Source organism: Thunnus albacares, chromosome 17, assembly GCF_914725855.1.
Source record: "Thunnus albacares chromosome 17, fThuAlb1.1, whole genome shotgun sequence".
Classification (NCBI taxonomy): Eukaryota; Metazoa; Chordata; class Actinopteri; order Scombriformes; family Scombridae; genus Thunnus; species Thunnus albacares.
Genome location: NC_058122.1, coordinates 9,032,910 through 9,052,768, shown reverse-complemented (window position 1 = coordinate 9,052,768; position 19,859 = coordinate 9,032,910). Strand labels below are relative to the sequence as shown.

Sequence of the window (19,859 nt, the reverse complement as noted above, 5' to 3'; positions counted from 1 at the left end):
AGAATATTATTCTTCTTTCTACTTTTGTGCATCACTACATGAGTAATTTGTATATTGACACATGACTTGCCTGCAGTGCACTTGAGTTTGCTGGTGGTTGTTTAAGATCGTCTAAATATAGACTCTTGTATGCTCACAGTTGGATAATGATGTGTTTAGCGGAGTAGGAGAATAAGTGGGATGGCTGTCCACACATAACAACTCAAGTGTTCATTAATACACTTTTTTTCTTTTTCTTTTCTTTTTTTTTTTTTTTAGATTTACAGTGCTGGTGGCATGATGTATGCGCATGTGAATCTGTATTCGCATGAATGAGCGATTCTCACCCATGCAAGAGTGCAAGTAGATGCCAATTTGTGCCAGTATGTGTGTGTTGCCCTATCCCTAACCCCAGCAGTGATGCCTGGTCAGCAGCAGCAGCTGACACCCTCTTGTCACTGACAGCAGCTCCTGCAGTGCTGAGCGAGAGAAAGAAAGAGAGAGATGGGGTGGGGTGGAGGGTTTGGGGAGGCTTGCAGCATTGACCTTGCAGCAGAAAACTATAACAGTTACAGCGGTAGTAGCACACTCTTGACTGCTCATACACAAAGACACACACTCTCCCTCTTAGCGTCTCATGTTCACTCTGACCCTCGGTGCACACTCTGGTGCTCAGGACATGCCTCGGGCCTATATGCCGGGGCCAGCCTTCTTATAAAGCAGGAGAAAGAGAGCAGGAAGGAAAATGGGCGGGAGGGAGAGGGTTGAGGACGGAATATGTACATTCACATAAAGGAAACAAATGTGCAGTCATACATGAAGTCACAAAAGACAGAGACAGTGTAACTGAGTTATAGCTGCGGGAGAGCAGTGAATAGAGACACACACACACAGAGTCCGAACACACTTCTAAGTAGGTATATACATGTATAAAGACACATGTGAACTCCAAAAATGATTCACTTCCATCAACATACAGCTTCCTGCACATGTAAGGTAGTGTGTATTACAGTACATAATGCTCCATTTATGCAGGCACAGAAAAATGCACATACATGCGTCCTCAAACCCCCTTGACAAATGTCAGATGCAAGAGTCTTTGTTCCATACCAGTGCAATATGAATGTGAAAATAGCCTCATCAAAGCATCATCTGTTTCCATCCTAATGCCTCTTACTGATGATAACCTCAGCCTGGCGTCGCCAGATTGAATATGACACTGAAGTGGGTCTCATGACAGAGCGCAATATGGGATAAACATTGTCACTGAGGATTGCTTCTGAGACTGCTTTTGTTTATCCTGCTGGCTCTGATCACTGATATGAATTCTGAATGAAAACATCACAGTATTTAAAGCTTGGAAATTTGTTTTGTTGCATTTTGGCGCATTACCCCTCCAAAATAAAACCTGCAGAGAAATATTATAAAAGTTAGATACATTTTCAAACCATTTTCTTTTATAAAGTTCAGGTTTAGAATATGAATCTTTTCGCCCCACTTTTGACTGTGTTTGGAAAAGCTATAAACCCTTTTCTGTTTAAACTTTTAGATGTCATTGGATGGCACATACCCCAGCCTTTAGTGCTCCATATTTATCTGTGAAATGGAGGTACCACAGACCTTTTGACAGGTCCGTTATCACTAATGCATGTTGAGAATCAACACTTTATTTTGATTTCAGGCAGGTATCAAAATATATTAAATATATCATGCAAAATTCCAATGATTCATGAAGGAACATTTGATTTAATGTTAAAGATATAAAAAAGTTATGTCAAACATATTTGTGTTTGTATGAAACTTACCGTGACATGCAGTTTTTTCTGTTATTTGGTCTTGGACTGTCCTTTTCCGTGTTGCCTTTCTCTGTTTATGACATGGTGTATCTGTAAATCTATTGCTCAATTTATAACTTGTTCAACCTGCTGGCCTCAATTTGTGATGCTTTTGCATCCATTCACATCTTTCCATAAACTTTGAATCATGCCACCTTTAAATCTCTTGAGCGCAGTCTGAAGGCACCTTTAGACCAGTCCACCTGTCAGCAATTGTGTGCACAAGAGAGAGAACAAGAAGGACAGAGAGAGAGAGAGAGAGAGAGAGAGAGAGAGAGACGGGACAGGGGAAGTTTTGATGTTAAATCTTCAGGTTCAGGTAATGTGTGGGCCCAGCAGGCTCTGGCTTTAATGAATCAGACTAGCGTTGAAATTTCAGTTGGGAATGGTTGAGTAAAGAACAGAGTAGGCTAGTAAAGCAGGCGATAATAGAGATGGAGGTAGAGGAGAGAGAGGATGGATGATGGGATAAGGATTACAGATTAAATGAAATGTAGAGTCAGGGAATTAGAAATGAAGGTCAGTTGAAAGGGGAGTACAGTAAGAGGAGGAAGCGATAAATGGAAGGAAAACTTCCCTGCAGCTATCCTGGCCTTTTTTCCTCAGAGGCGGGATGTGGCCTGGGATCTGACATTCAAGGGGGATTGATGGATATTGTTCACAACGAATGCTGCTTTGCAAGGCCTCAGCCTCGGCTCATCAAGCCTAATCTCTGCTATTGAAATGAGCTGTCGGTCACTTCATGAGTTGATAGGCTAATGCAATTCCATCTGACCATTAACAGTGCGTTGCTCCACATTATCTTGAGCTGTTTCAAGATAACTGTGCTTTTCAGTGCTAGAGCACTGCTCTTTTCTGTTGCACCGGGAGCCAAGAACTTTTCACTTTATTACTTTGAAAACATTAGATGTCGGACATTCGAGAGCAGGTAACAGGTAAAGAACTAAAATTGATGCTCCACTCCTTTTTGGATTTGAACTTCATTTAATTTTAAGAACCCAAAAGATATTTTGACCTTCTTTAAAGGATTGTTGACCTTTAAGACTATTAAACTCATCTTATGCTGTTGCTCCTGTTCAAATCAAGTAGCAAATTAGCAGTATATGTAATGATAAAGTACTGATAAGTTTGGTAATATTCATATAGCCCTTTACTGTTGTAGCCCCTAGACAAAGTATGCAGTTTATATAAATGATGGGTTGGTTGTTTTGAATGAGGATCATATTTTATGTGAGTTGTGTGTCTGTATTAGCTCTGTCTTTTGTTGTCTTTAACTTTGATGGAGCATTAATATTAAAAATCAACTGATAACTACTTTAAAGTTCAATGAAAGCACCAATGAAAGAGCAGATATTGTATAATTCCGCAGTGCAGAGGGACAGAAACCAAACATGGGACAGAACTGCTTTTGTTGACCGAGTGAACATTTAACCTTAGGGCATTGCTTTAAAAAGGTGCAAATCTATATATAAGACTTTGTTCCCAAAAGGTGGAGGCTTTAAGTGGCTTTGACAAAATAGGTCACATCATCATCCTATTTAATTTTTCTTTCTAAAAAAAAAAAAGACCAAGCTCTAAAATAAGAAATGTCTCAATCCATTTTCACTCGCTCTCTCTCCCTCCTGACCATGGGTTCGTTAATGATCTCATTTAAGAGGTCATGGGTTCTCTAATTGGAAGCGGGCTGACACCTTTTCTGCTGCACTGACCTCTGTGTCAGTCTAAAGTTAGTATCGACTTTTGGACCTTGGTAAAAATACTCACACTTGTGTCGCCGCTGTCCTCAGAAACACATTTAATTCTTCAAATAGCTCAAACAACCTTTGGACCTAAGTCCTCCCTCAAGGAGGAAAAGTGATTTGCTTGAAGAGCACTTGAAAAAATGGTAAGTTATTCTTTGGCCTTGCCTCACATATGCAGCATGAGAGAGAAGGACAGAAAGAAATTGAGATAAGCTGCAGTGATAAAGCACAGAGGAAGCATAAATGAGCTATAACACAGGACATCTTTAAACCAAAGACAATTTAAAGTAATGCAATCAAATGGCAGCATAACACCTGAGACCTTTCCACTCATTGTGATCGTGGGCAGCACCTTTACATGAACTCACAAAGTCCAGCTGAGCACTGTCCGGCAGAACACTATGCACCGCTACAAGCTCATCACTTATGCAAATATTAACCAAACCACAACAGCTGATGTTCCAATAGATGCTGTTCACTTCACGCTCATAATTCCTTCTTAGCAGGTGGCTCATTTCCAGCGCCAATGCCATTCACACACATGCAAACATCTGCACACAATGTTCCAGACACGTGTGATAATAAGCCCCAAAATGAGAGCGTCAGGCACGTTTTTTTCTGATCATCCTGCATATCAGTGAGCTCATCAAGCTCTCTCCAGATGCCATCTGCCTTGCACAACATCTGTCCTTGACCTTGGCAATTGAAGACTCACCAGTGATGGCTCCAGAGAGCATGTCTGCCAATCACAGCCTTCTGTCTGGGCCCATCATGATATCAGGGGCAATTTCAATATATTTATGTTTTGGCAATGTGATTGTGTGGTTGGTGGGAGGGTTGGAGAGGTGGAAAGTGCATGTCATTTTTGACCTGCACTGCACCAGTTTGTGTGTCTGTATGTTGAATAATGTAAATCTTATCTGATAGCCAGCAAAACCCTCAGTTTCCCTTCCTTGCTCAAACCTGTCACCTCAGCGAAAACATGTGATGTCTTTTTCTTCATTCTCTTTTATCAGAATCTGTGTTTTAATTAATGGCTTTTAACAAGGGCCCTGAACACTGGGTTAATTGTGCTTTTCATGACAAAATCAGCGCAAATGCAAATTCTCTCAGAGCGACCTCCATTCCGTAGCTGAGAACAGTGTTTTAATTATCCAGACAACCTCTTAAGTGGTGGTGAAACCTCGGTGGTGAGGTGACCATATGCTCAGCACTCACATCTTATCATGCAGTTATATATCAGCTCACAGGTGGTGGAGGACATGAAGAAATGGGAGAAGAAGATGAACTCTGATAAGAGATTTAAACAATAGTGAAAAAGAGGAAAGAAGAATAGGAAGGAATGGAAGGAGAGCAATGGGTGGGGGGGGGGGAGTATTTTAAAAATGAAGGTCAAGAGGAATGATCAAGAGAAATGCTTTTTTTTTTGCTTTCTTTCTTTTCCATTCATTTTCCTATTTCCCAGGGTGCATCTTTTTACATTGATGTTTGCCCACATAAGCACCGTGCTACTCCCTCGCTACTCACAATTAACCGACCCCTTCCTGACACTCTCTCACCTACTATCACAAGCCCACACAAACAATTGCCCCTCTTTCCCAGTAAAATGACATTTCCCTATCCAGCCCACCCATCGGCATGTTTCCATCCTACTCACTCACATTCACAGTCATGTCTCCACAGAACATTGAACAGCAGAGGAGAGAAAATAAAACAACCAGAGGGCAACTGGCAATGTAGGACAAAGGATAGGCTCCCCAGCAATACACACAAACATACTGTATATACACACACGCATCGATGCCCACACACAATCATCACCTCAACCACTAATGAAGCTTTTTTCATCGTGTTTCACTTTTGTTCTGCAGGTCTGCACAGTGCAGCCAGGGTAGTGACATATAATTAATACATTTGTATATGTGAAGTGTTTAGAAATATTTCATTACAAGTAAAAGTTATGCATTCAAACACCCTACAAAGGTTTACAAGATAAATCTGAAGGGTATTGAGATGATTATTCCTTTTTTCTAAAATATTGGGTAGTTTTACCTTTTCGGGCCTCAAACAGTGTTTAAGTAAAGCCATAGCCAGAAGTTTAGAGGGGAAATCAATATTTGGTGGAGCTGCTTACAACTCATTGACATCTAAAATTTAACAAAGGGCCCCTTTTTTTTAAAAGGGTCACAAGCCAAAAAGGTTGAAAACACCTGCATTTTATAAGCTTATCATAGTTTTATAACTATATCTATGAAATTAATGCAATTGCCATCTGAAATTAGTGGATTAGAAGTGTAACGTATCATACAATGGAAATACTTGGGGAAAGTACCAATACCTCAAAATTATACTTACGTACTGTAAGTACAGTACTTGAGTAAATCTATTTAGCTACTTCTGTCTGTATGCGTCCCTGCTTTGTGCATTTTGTTGCATTAGTCTTGTCACAAAAAGTGTCAGGAATTCAATCTGTAGCACAATTAAAACTCAACTTACATCTGATATTTTAAGCAATTTCACAGTTTTAGACTAATTTTAAATTTGTAGTAAAATCAGGGCAGATACTGTATTTGCATGCACTGGTAATGATGATCACTAATTGTAAGGTCTAAGTCACACTTTTTGCACATTCTTTAAAAGCACACCTTGTCTGGATCATTCACCTCATAGGAAGCTAAATCAGGAGCCATACTGTAGGTGGCGATATACACAAGCGAACAGTTGATAACCCTTACATGTAATGTCAGGGGAGAACAGATTACAGGAGCCTCTCAGATGAAACAACAATACAGCAGCGGAAATCCAGGATTTTCCTCTTCTTACAACATAAAATGCAATGTAATTCCCCATCCCCATTTCTCAATTTGTTGTGACAATGTTCATGTGGAGATGTGTGTTTTTTCACATGAACTGTGACAGGGACTAATATGGAAACACACTAAGGGATACACATTTTCTTTTATTTTGACTGACAGGCCACAAGAGCCACCCCAAACCAGTATTTAGCAGGACTTAGAGCTCCCTGCAGTCAATCAGAGCGCTTAATTTGATCACCTTGCTCACATATTGTTAATATACTGTACACACACAGGAACACACACTCTCACTGAACCCCCAGTCTGGCTGTTATGGTACTTTTCCCAGTTCACCTGTCCCAATACCACTGACACAAGTCCTAAATTTCTCCTTTAATGCTTCTCCACACTTCCCTAACTGACACACCTACTGTATCTCTTTCTTTTTTCCTCTCTCTGTCTCTGTCACACACACACTTGTCCACACTTCCACTTTTCTGTCCCTCTATTTGCCTTCCTTGCCTCGTCTCATACACTGACATCCATAACCATTCTCTCACAAACACACACACCTTCCGTAGCCACATTGTGTGGTCTCCTCCCCGAGGAGCGTTATATCACACCTGGGTATCACTGAATTCCCATGAAATCAGGAGAAAGTATGCTTCCATGCATCACACCTGACTTTTATATCTAATGGGGAAGTGGTGATAAAGCTTATGAGGAGGTATGATGTGTGGGTTTAAAAATGAAGAGGGATAGCACAAGGGCTGGAGGGAAGAATGGTGTGTGGATAGTTATGGTCAAGGCTGTGTGTATTGTATAGTATTCTGCTTTTCATTTAACTGAAAAGAGGATCAAGTTGTTTTTTTTAAATAATAATGACTAATTATGTGCTTCCCTCTGAGGTCAAACTGATTTAATCTTTGCCTGTTCTATGAAATGTGGTGGGAAATTTGGTAGTTTAATTGTCTCGTTTACACAACTTACATGTGGTGTACCTCAGGGGTTGATCCTGGGCCCTATTCTTCTCTCTATTTATGTGCTTTAATTTTTATGCAGATGATGCACGATTATATCTTTCTGTCCACCCTACTGATTCTTTTAGTTTGATTAGCCCTAAAGGACTGCTTTGAGGGTATTAAATGTTGTATTTCTTGTAATTTTCTCCAGCTATTTGCCCCACACAGCCTGACAGTCTCAATTAATGGAAAACCTGGCTTGATGTCAACCAACACCAAATTATCGGTCAGAAATATGGGTGTAACTTTTAATTCAAACCTTAACTTTGACAACCAAGAGAGGCTCTAAATCTATATTCAGCACTCAGTAAAAAAAAAAACAGCACTAAATCGTCTTCAGATGGTCAAAAATGCAGCTGTATGGCTCTTAACTGGAGCTATGTGAAGAGAACACATAACTTCAATTTTAGAAACCTATCATTGACTTCCCATTGCTTCCAGAAAATTCACATCTATAAAATCCTATCAATCACTTATACGGCATTGAACAGATTAGCTCCAAGCTATATCTCTGACCTACAAAGCCCACTAATAAGGGCGCACATCGAGGTCGACAGAAGAAGCTCCTCTTGCAGCTCCTGATATGTACATTTGCAACCAAAGGTGACATTTGCTGCCATGACGTATAAACTGTGGAATTATTTCTAAATTTCCTATCAAATCTCATTCTAATCTTTCTCTTTCTGTCTCTCTCTTTGCTTTGCCACCTGAGCAGGTATCTAAAGTTTCTCTCCTCTTCACCACCTCCCTGCCCTTCAGGTCCAACGCACCAACAGCCATCTTCCCCTTTGCCCCCCTCCCCAAACAAATGTCACTATCTAATTGGCCAGCCCTAGCGAGGCAGGAGAGCATCGCTGTTTGGACAGCTGTTAATCTTGGAGGGTTGGCAGTGGTTGCGAGATTGTGACAGTGGCGGTGGCAGGGAGAGGGATGACAGTCTGGTACAGCATTGAATGACGCAATCAGGGAGAAAGAGTTTAGGGGGAAAAAATGAGTTTAAGGCTGGTGCAAAATCACCACTCATGCTCCAGTCTGTCCCCTCATCTGTCTGTCATTTGTGACGTTGAAAAAAATGGGGAAAAAAAAGTGCCAATATACATCATTCATTGTCTCTACATTTTTGTATAGTGTGGGCTGTGTAATATAGATAGTGTGTATGTACAAGTGCACACCCTGCAGTTTCATTCAAGCTTCTGCTCCAAAGCCTCAGCATCACCCGCACAGGAATGTAATGGGTTTTCTCCCCCTCCTCCCTCTCCCTCTCTTGCTCCATCTCACACACACATACACACACTCAATGAAGCACAGGCAGACACACAGCGCTCAGGGAACCAATCACCATCGCCTGTTTTCAGGTCCTGTTTGTGAATGGGATTTTTTACGGGAGAGGAGGAGGCAGGCACCGCTGCGTTTGTAGGCATGCAGCCGCTACACCGGGGAAACATCAGCATCCCATTCTCTCTTCTTCTCATTTTTTTTCCCTCCTTCACCTGAAATATTTCTCTCGCTCTCTGTTGGCTGCTCTCTAGTTCATTTTTGATGTTTGTTTTTTTCTTATGGCCTCATTTCCATTTTTGCCTCTCTTTCCCTCATATTTTACTCTCTCAGATTCTTTTTTTTAATGCAGCAGTCAATTATGATGCATCAAAAATAGCCTTTCTTTTTCACTTTTCACTTATCACCATCATCTTCATCATCATGGTATACAATACAGCTGTTTGCCTCTTTTTCACTGTCCGGTCATGTCACTTTCCCAAATACTGCAGAACAGCTTGATTCACCTATACATTTTTTTTGGTCTGTCATTCCTTCTCTTTCTCTTCTTCACACCAGTCATCCCATCTGCCTCCTAAAGAAGCAGCCTATGCAAGTAAGGTTAACCAACACACACACACAGAGACACTTACCTCCACTGATAGAGTCTTCGTCCCGTGTGCTTCTGAAACCTCAGTGGTTGAAGGAAGAGCAGCGAGCCTGTGAGCTTCTGGCAGCCAAAGTGGAGGGCAGACAGAGAAGGAAGAGAGAGAAAGAGATAAAAGATGAGAGAAGCAAAGACAGTGAGAGGCAGCAGAGAGAGTGAGAGGTATGAAGAGAGAGAAAGAGAAAGTGGACAAGAACGGACGGCTGCGCGATCCAAGAGGAGGAGGAGGAGGGTGCTCAGGCTGGCTGGAGGTGAGATGAAGGAGAGAAAGAGAGAGGGAGGGAGAGATAAAGGCAGAGGGAGGGAGAGAGAGAGGGTGCGCTGGATTGGGATAGGAGGGGATTGTGTGATGTTTGAGAGGAGGAGGAGGGATTGCAGGGAATAGAGGGAGAGGAAAGTTGGAGAGAGGAGGGAGGAGGGAAGAGGATGGATGCGGAGACAGCGAAGAAAGAGGAGAAAAGGGTAAGACCGAAGTGATGAAAGAGTGAAGGGCGGATGGAGAGAAGTGGTGAAGGTGGAGGAGAGGTGGAGAGAGAGATGGAGTGCAAGTAAGAACATGAAAGAAAACATAGAAGCAGGTACGATCATGCTGTAATCTTTGAAGAAAATAACCATGAGACTTCAGAACACAGCTCCTACTTTACTCCATTACAAGTGTAACCTTTTACAGCTCCCAAAAAATAGAAGTACAATTCATGTCAAGCCGTCACACATGGCCGGTCCCTGGAGACAATCAATTTCTGAGTGGAAAAAAATGACCTTCCATCCATTAAATCACACAGTAATCCAATCCTGTGTTGGTGTGTTGCAGTACGGATCCTGCAATTAACTTTGGAGCAATAACTTACCAGAGCTGGGATGAGAAGAGCTGGGAGAGAAAAAGAAGGGAGGGAGACAAGAGAAGAGGAGGAAAGGGGAGAGCTGACTGAGTTTTATGACAAAAATGGAATCAGGGGAACACGGTGTTACTCTACGAGTGATAATGACAGAAGGAATTTGACATTGGACATGCGGAGAGTAGAGGAAGAGGAGCAGATCAGCCTCTGGCTAAATGCAGTCAGGGGATGAAAAGGGTGGTGAAGAGAGATGCGAAGAAAGAGAAGAAAGAGAAAAGAAGGCTGAATGGAGGATGATGATATTGTGGAAATCCACTGATCTGTCATGCTGCCTTTCAGAAAGTTTCGGAAGGATGTGAATGGTAATGTATGGTGCAGTGTCACTGAATACATGTGACCTAAAAAGAAAAACCTGCGCAGCGTTGTGTGTCCCGCTGTCCGCCTTTGATCGTTTTACAATTGCAATTGAATGAATCTCTTACTGAATGCACTGAAAATGTACAGCCGTGAAATACCTCCTGGACATGGTTCTGAATAAAGGTACCGATCTCAAATTACGGGTCAAGTCTCATTTGTCGCGGTAGCATCCCGAGGCCCAGTGATAATGCAGATGTGATGCATTTGAAAGTCTCTCTTTGTATTCAGTGTCAGAGGGCCGGGTCAGCTGCAGCATTTATTTTGTCAAGGTGAGGATTTGTTTGCTCAAGGACACTCTGGCAGGGTGGATGCTTGCCAAGGCAATAGCTTAATCCTGGGACTTCTTGTCTCCCTATCCAAAAAAAAAGCCTTACTCAGCTGTTTAAACACATTACAGACAGTCAATTTTCTAAAACGCTGCAATACAGCATTTCAAAAAAAAAATCTAAAATGCCCTAGGGCTCACCTGTAATGTGTTGTTTTCCACACATTAATGTGCTGCACCATGGGATTCACTCCTGTGAGACTCTCAGGCAAATCACCACTCAGAATGTGCGAGTGTTGTAAATCTGTTGGCATCACCATAGTCGGCAGAAGAATTGGGAAGTCCCAAATGAAGCTGAGGGATCTGTAAACTGCCAGGACAAGAGATAAATCCTTTAAGCATCCTGACAGACAGTTCACATCTTTTATTTCCTCAGTTTGAGACTCTGAGCTCTGGGAGGCGCTAGATGATGCCTTATATTAATATTTTTAAGAAGTCTTTTATTCCAAGTGCAATCAGAATTAAACTCCAAAGACTGAGTCTAAAATCTTGCTCCACAGATTTATGTTATCATGTTTTATGCCATAGGTTGTTTTTTTTTACTTGTTTTTTACATTTTAACCTTGTGAAGAAGCTGGATTTGCAAGATCACGAGTATCCATCTTGTCAGGCTTCAAGTTATGCGCTTGTGTCTGAACCACCGCTGGTTCAGACCAATCAGGGTCACAAATCCAGCTGCCTTGCAAGGTATGATAGATAGACAGATGGTTCCATGGATGACTTCGCTGAATGTTCTGTGTAACCAACCATCTGGCATTTCAGGTTAGTACTGTAGTATACTTTATAATTAAGTGGGGGGTTCTGTCTCAGCTGTTTCTTATTGTCACATTTCTATCTTCTATATATTATTCATTTTATATATTACATGTTCTGGTGCTACTTCTATTGTTTTGGTGAGAGTTAAGGACAATTTTGTGCTCTGGTGGACAATAAGGTTGCACTCTATTCTGTTCTGTGTGTGCATGGAGTTGTACTGCAAGCAAAACCCTCTTATTTTTGTGTTTGTAACAAAAAAAAGACAGACAGCAACAGAGAGACAGCAAGACATACTGGCACAGTTCCAGCTTTTAGGGATTTCGCCATCCAAGCTGTGTTTCTGTTGACTCCAGAGCTGCTGCTTCGACTTTCCAGACCAGACTTTGACTGCTAGACATGCACAGTAAAAGAAGAAAAGAAGAAGAAAAGAAAGAATAGAAGAAAAGAATAAAAGAGGAAGTGTTTGCACTGCACATCCTGTGTAAAACCAAAGACATTATTTAAAACATCATTGTTTTGATCTTTGACTTTTCTGAACACCATATGGAGGTGAAATTGAGAGAAGTAATTGAAGTGTACTGTGCTATCGTTGCTACCAGACTATTACATGCATTGTTAAGTGAATGCATTTGACTGCACATGTCATTTCAACGAATGCATCCTCCACAGCTGACACCAGCATAAAATTTGATGTGATTTCTAGTCTTGCTTTTGATTTTATTGTTCTCAAGTGATATGCGGAAACAGGCCATAATGGAAAGCAACTGTGCTGTGACGGTAATAACATAGTCATAGTTTGTGTGTGTGTGTGTGTGTGTGTGTGTGTGTGTGTGTGCGTGCGCGCGCGCCCTGTGACAGAAAGAGAAGACACAAAATGAATGAGATAGGATAAAGAGAGAAAGACATCTCTCCTCCAGCTGTTTATCAGCCCAGAGCACTCTGCTCAGATTAGAGCACAACTACTTTATAATTACTATAGTGTATTCCTATTGGACACGTATGCCTTTCTTAATAAAGAGTCCAGTAATTGACTCTCTCCCTTTCTGCTGCTTCTTTAGTGCCCCACCCCTCCCTCAAACACACACACACATACACACTATTGATCTCCTTAATTTGCATTACATTACATTCTCATTAGCCTCGAAGAGTATTTCATTTTTCAACAGCAGGGTGATAGCTGCTCAGTGGTGAGAGCAGCAATATCAGTCAACAACAACAGATTTGTACAGTCATTCGAATCATGTTGTGCATAAATGCTATTAGTACTAATTTGGCAGTTTGGAAAATATTTTTTAAATCTTTGTTAGAATTTTATCGTTCTTATATTGATGATTTTTCATCATCAATACATTTTTTTTTCCTATCGAGAAACTTGGCTAAGCTGCTTTGTTTTCCCTGTGAAAAATTCCCCCCAAAACAATCAAAGATGCAGGATAAATGCTTTCGATCAGCCATCCTGTCTGTAGAAGTCAAACTGATTTCTTCCAATTACATTGCTTGTTTCTGCATGAGAGCTGTGTGTATGGAGGTATTGTTGAAAGCAGAATTTCACTCTAAAACCACATTTCACACATTATGCTATAGATTTTTTTACATGCAAATTAGTCTTACTCAACCGTTGCATAGGTGTCCGCAATCACCAATAGGATTAATATGTTTCAAAGTCACACTCCCATGCACTGTTAAAGCTGCACAAGGCAGAAAAATGAACCAAAACAACTTCTTACCAGGCACCCCCATTTCTGTGCATGAGCCCAAAAATAATGTACACAAAATAAAAAGGTTACCTCTTGTTTACAGTCATAGTTGAGTATAAGTGATCCTGTGAATAGTGCAACCAAAGCTAAAGTATCCCAAGGGTGAGACGACGTCATTTAATAAGGTCCTGTTTTGTTGTTTTTGTTTTTTATTATTTCCTACATTTACCAGCAAGGCAAAATCAGATGCAAAGTGCTACAGCTGTGAGTGGTGAAGAGGAAATAGAAATTTCCTGATGGCCCCCAACTCAAGGTCATGTAAAGCATGCAAACTTGTATTACTGGAATAATCAGGTTACCACATACAGTACACCTTAAAACTGATATTGTTACTTAAACTGGATTCAAGTTAAGCCGTGTATGTAACCTATGTATTATTTCTGGCTATTTAAATTTGAATCTTTCAAAAAATGTATTGTTTTTTTTCACATAAATCAACAATAAACCCATACTCCATAAGACCTTAATAGTTTTGTTTCTTTCTAGTGTGGATTTACATGGTCAGGATTCTGTATGGATTCTCTTTGTGGAGTGTACATTTAATGTATCATCTCTGTGTTAAATCAATTTAATTTGCAATTTGGGGCATTTGGAGATGATGGTCTCCAGGACAGGTGTTTTTTTAGTGTTCACTAAAACAAAAAGATACGGTCATTCAAACCCCCAGAGGTGATACAACAGTTGCATTATTGCATATCATTCAGTCAGGTGTACCAGTGTTGGCTAGTAATGCATCACTTAGTAACACTTTACAGTAATGTTTTACTTTTCCCAGTAAAGAGAAGTATAAGGGATTATTTGAAATTCAGTAATTACATTACAGTTATTAGTCCAAGTAATGCTCCATTACTTCAAAAATTTGGGGGTTGGCTTGTCTTACCTGGAGTTTGATGGACAGTCGATAACAGTTTTGTGTACATTCAATGGAGAAACTGGTGAACATTAGCTTGGTCCAGAGGAAGGAGTTGTGGAGACGCAGCTGGCTTCTACCAAAGAGGAGGCTAACCATGACTCCCTGCGATGAGGAACACACCCCCCAGTAACTTTACAGTTGTCTTGTCTTATGCACGTCATGTTTTCTTAGCTGTAATGCTTAAGTTAGCTACTTGTTAGCCCACAATGAGGGCTCACTTCACTTTTTTGTTAAGAGTTGGAAGGTGAATGAACTATGTAGCTTCAGGACAGAACTTGTGAAGCCATGCTGTGTGCAGTCATGGAAGCTAAGTAAACTGTTGATGGTCAGTAACTGTAGGCTAGATGCTTTTGAACCATAATGTCTCCTTTTCTATTTCTACACTTGTTAAATGCAGAATATGTGACGAATGGGTGTGTAGACTTTGGAAATGTGTAAAGGCACCTTTGACGTACCATTACTTTTGCTGTTGAATAATTAGCAAAGCAATGTAATTCATTTTTCAATGAATTATATGTAATGAGTAACTTGCCCAACACTGCTCAGCAATGCTGAATGTTTTTTCTGTCCTGTGTTCCAAATAAGTCCAGACAGTAGGAATTAGAGACTTTGTTCTTTTTTCCCCCAAGATCAAGAAAAACAACAAAGATTTAAATTAACATATACCTTCTGTTTTCTTCAAAAATGCAACAAGTTTATCAATGTTTTCCTGTTTTAATTATCCAACATCAGTGTGCAGCAGAGGTATTAAGTACACCAAACAACAGTTGTACTTTGTGGCAACTAGGTGCAACAATTGAGAGGGATTGGCATTTCTTAGCGGAAAATTCAAAGTGACATTATAAAAGTTTGTTTTATTTAGTACATTTTCTGTTGTTGTGTACATTATTGTGTAATCATTGTATGATTATGGTTCAATTTCAAGACTGCACAAAAGTGAATTAGAAGTATGAGAGTGACCTATGGGCCCAGTATCTTAAAGTGTAATGAACCATGTGCCACATTTTCATATCTGTAGTTGCTCTCATGTGCTACTTTGAAGCTACAGTCCAACCTTGCCACTACACTCCTTCATGTAGTTTGTTAGCTTATGCTCTATAACCTCATGAATTAATTTAGCTTCCCTTTTTGAAAGACTGTTCTCTGATAAAATCCTGTTCCATCGTTTGACTATATCGACCATATCTTGACGTACGCAAACCTCAAATATCTGATATTTGGAGATCAGTAAGTTGATTGGCGAGTTCCCCATCATTTCTGAGAACGAGAGGAGGGTTTTTTTCCTAAGGCCTCTAGAGAAAGAAACTATTCTGGTCTTCCCTATTTGTCTGGACCAGAGCCAAACCCACTGTGAAGTGCTAATGCTGACAGCTCTGTAGCAACAGTTGCCTGTGGTTGAATATTAGCTTGGGTTTGTATTGCAATGAAAAGGAGTGTCAACCAAACAAGAAACAAGGGACCTTTCGTTGTTTTGAGCCCCTTGTGCATGTGACATCTAAGAATATGTTTTACATCTATTTTAAAGCAATAAATGGTTTCTTTATGACCGTTTCTTGCAGATCGCAACTCCAGGTCATCACAGTATAAACTGTCAACAGCCAAAGCAATGACCTTTCATCTTAAAATTAAAATATAAAGTACTGCAAGTGTGAAATGCGTGAGTGGGTTCTCATCAGTGTGGTAGCAGTTGAAATGAGGAATTGGTCATGCTATCTTCACTCATCATCAACTTTGCTCAGACTGAGGCGTTAAGGACATTTGTTGGCAGGAAGGCAGAGGGCTTGAGAGAGAGAATGAGAGGGTCAGCTGAGCATTTTGAATACTAAGTGGTGCAAATAATGAAGCTGACTTGTTATGTGCAACAATAAACAGCTCACAAGCAGATAACATCAGTGTGGTTTGTGTTCTGTTTTCTTGATCTTTAAACTGTACGCAGAAGCACGTCACAAGTACAGTATTGGAAAGGTGATAATTTATGAACATTTGATGTTGTGCATGCATGTTTCTGGCTTTTTTTACATGGCCTTAAAATGTCCTTTGCATTTTTCATCTTGCTCTCTTTGTCAGGTTGATTTAGCTGTTTTTTTTCTTCCTCATGACTCAAAGCCATCCAACCAAGACTGCTATCAGACTGTGATGTGACTCATGATCCAAGACAAGTAAACTACTGGACGTGTCAGATAACATGCACTGGCATGAAGTCTTTAAAGTCATGTTGAAATGACGAGTGTAACTGTAGCATGCATGTAATGCAGCATGCTGCTACTTAAAGGCAGTGTGGGGATTTTAAAGGCCACACGTCCTCAGGAATAACCTCAAAGAGTATACAGTACTAATTTTGTAAAAGGCGCTTAATGGTTCAGTGAAAACAGATCTGAAAAGCTTGTCTGAGTCAGAATCAAATTTCTGTTTTTTAGGAACTAGTATTTATAGGAAAGTGAAAAGGAACATAAGTACTGATGCATTTAAGTAATAGTCTGAATGTGTAACCACCATGAGTGTGGGCTGGTGGATGAAATGTTCAGAAACAATAAAGGGTGTCAAATAGCTTTAGTGGTGTCTCTCACTAAGAGACTAAGTCACACCAGCACCACTGCCAGTATCAGAACAGGAGAGTAGATACAGTACCCATCTGGTTTTCAGCAACATCGTCAAAATCATAGTTGTGGAAAGGAAAGGTGGGCACTGTTATACAGTATACAGTTGTGGTTTAAGTATGACTTAAACCACAACCGTATATTGTATAACAGTGCCCACCTTTCCAGTTGCCTCTGTTAGCTCCACTAAATTTATGCGAATGTATGCTGTATCTTTACGTTTCTGTTTACGATACTAGTTGTACTTTTTGTGAATAATATTGAACAAGGATAACATGACTACAATTCACTCATCAGGATAGGAAAATGGTCAACTCACCACTTTGTAAACTCTCCTCCTGCTGACTCTGCAAACTGCCAACTTAAGGTTTTCAAATGTAAACATCAGAGTTAACATTAAGGAAAAGGTGGAGGGGACAAACAACTACAATCCCGACAACAAAGACAAGCAAGACCATCTCTGCTTCCATCTCAACATCGGAGGAAACACTGAGGTAAATGTGGAGAGAATAAACACCGGCTGCAATCCTGGTCCCATGCAGGCATCTTGCCAGGCATGCCAGGCATCTTGCTAGCCAATGTACAGGTGTTGGATAAAAGACTGGACAACCTCCATGCTAGCATTAGTTCCCAATGGAATATCAGGAACTGTAATGTCCTATTTTTCACCTAAACTTGGCTAAATCCTGGAATACCAGACAGCGCCATTCAGCGCCGATCTGACAGAACAGAGGACTCTGGCAAGAAAAAAGGAGGAGGCGTATGCTTTATGCTATCCTGTTCATGCTCACCTGATCTGGAGTTACTGGAGATACTGGACTTCCTACCAAGGGAATTTAAATCTGTCATTATCACAGCGGTCTACATCCCACCACAGACGAGTACAGAGGCTGCCCTGTGGGATCTTTGCAAAGACTTGAATTGCTCACAGACCGGTAATCCTGATGGTGCACTCATTGTTGCTGTCAATCAGGCTAACCTTAAGAAGGTTATGCCTGACTTCCATCAACATATTGACTGCACCACAAGGGGAATAAACACTCTGAATCACTGCCGCACACCATTCAAAAACAGCTACAGAGCAGGGTCTCAATCTCGTGGCCCGCGGGTCAATTGCGGCCCGCGGGCTGATATTTTGTGGCCCCCCACCTTGATATGAAAGTTTAACGTTAGTTAGAGTTAGAGTTAGAGTTTTATATGAATGGCACTTTACTGTGTTGCGTGTGGAAGGTCCCTTTATTGCACAAGCTGAAGCTGAACGAACCTGCCAATCACAGGGGTATATGGCTGTTTCATAACAACTATGCTATTTATACAGGAAGAATGTGCGCTGAGAATGTGCGCACCCCACGATAGATTGTGTCGTTATTTTTGCTACACAGCTTTCAGTAGAATTCAAAGGTGAATTATTAAACCTTATTAAAGCATCATTCTGTTTATTTCAGCATCATCTCTCTGTTAACGATCACTTCATTTTGTTTTGAAGCACTTTGTAAAGTCCGTTTCAACACGAGCTCTATCAATAAACCATTTATCATTCTTCTGATGTTTAATAATGATGACTGACAATTGGTGGTACAGTGGTGACGATTTGCAGAAAAAATGTAATGATTAGGGGTAAAGTCATTTCAAATATCCACAGCAGCCGTGCGTAAAGATCAGCTGTTGGAGAGCCTTTGCGTAATTCTCAATGCGGTCTGATGAGCGGAACAGACACAACTGTTGACGTACAAACGGAGGTTCAAAGACCTTTACATCCATTTTTGGCTCACTGTGACAGTAAATGAGGCTCGTGCATTTGATTCCACAGTGTGTGACATTAAAAAAAACAGAACCAAGTGTATCTGCGTCTTTCTAAGTCTGGCACATAATAATGTTTGTGCATATTTCTGTCACATAATGCCACGTTGTGAGGTGAATTAAAAGTTAATATATACGTTTTCATAAACACACACTTATGTTTATCCGACAGAGATCATAAATACAGAGTGTAACAAAACACCGTGCAGCTGATGCTGCTGTGCCACACGTCATATTTGATTTGACAACGCCGCTAGCTTCGCAGCGCCTGCTGCATCCATGGAGTTATTATAGAAAATAAAAGCCAATAAATAACGCCTCCATGGCTGCATCCCATGGTTTGCAGCCATGGAGGTGCAAACCATGGGATAATGGTGTCCTACTGTCCCGGCTTCATATTCTCCACGTTTGCTCTGCAATGATGTGACATTCACGGACAAATTATTTGAAAAAATATTTTGGGTGAATGGAATATACTGAATCATTTGCGGAAAGAGATTTATTCCTCAAAACATTTTACTCCATAGTAATTGCCTTGCACAATAAACATTATAAAGATATTTTTTATGATGCCATTTGTTTCACTCGTTTCTATGACGACGTTTACAACAACAAAAGCATGCGCCTGCTAAGGTTTTTTTGTGGAATACGTAATGCGGCCCAGCCTCACCCAGACTCTGCCTCCAGCGGCCCCCAGGTAATTTGAGTTTGAGACCCCTGGCTACCCGTGTTCGGGAAGAGTGACCGTGTGGCCATCTTGCTGTCGTTAAGGTATGTAAGCAAACTACAACACATGCCCCCAGTGATGCAAGATGGCAATAAATGGTCTGTGGTGGATTTACTGTAATTTGTGAAACAACAGAAGGTATTGTACCCAAAACTACAGTTAAATCATTCCACAACCAGAAACCATGGATTGCCAGAACCATCTGGCATGCCATAAACACACACACTGCAGCCTACAGTTTAGGGCTGGAGTCTGGAAAAATGGACGATTATAAAGTAGCAGCCTACAATGTAAGAAGAGCAGTGAAATAAGCAAAAAGGGACAACGGGAAGAAAGTGGAACTACAATTCCAGGAGGGCAATCCCAGAAGCATGTGGTCTAAGAACTATGATAGATTACAAGCCCCCTCCCTCCCCCCAGGCCATCATGCCCACATG

The 19,859-nt window shown here is 40.8% G+C and overlaps 1 protein-coding gene across 2 annotated transcripts in view; it reads right to left on the bottom strand.

Annotated features, from left to right (window-relative positions):
- The window catches only part of pvalb6 (parvalbumin 6), a 40,909-nt gene extending 31,358 nt beyond the window's left edge, over positions 1-9,551 (bottom strand). For both annotated transcript variants that reach the window (XM_044330096.1, XM_044330097.1), the window contains exon 1: positions 9,281-9,551. The gene's annotated coding sequence lies outside the window, so the exon portion shown is untranslated. The remainder of the gene's footprint in view (positions 1-9,280) is intronic.
- Positions 9,552-19,859: the final 10,308 nt, after the last annotated feature.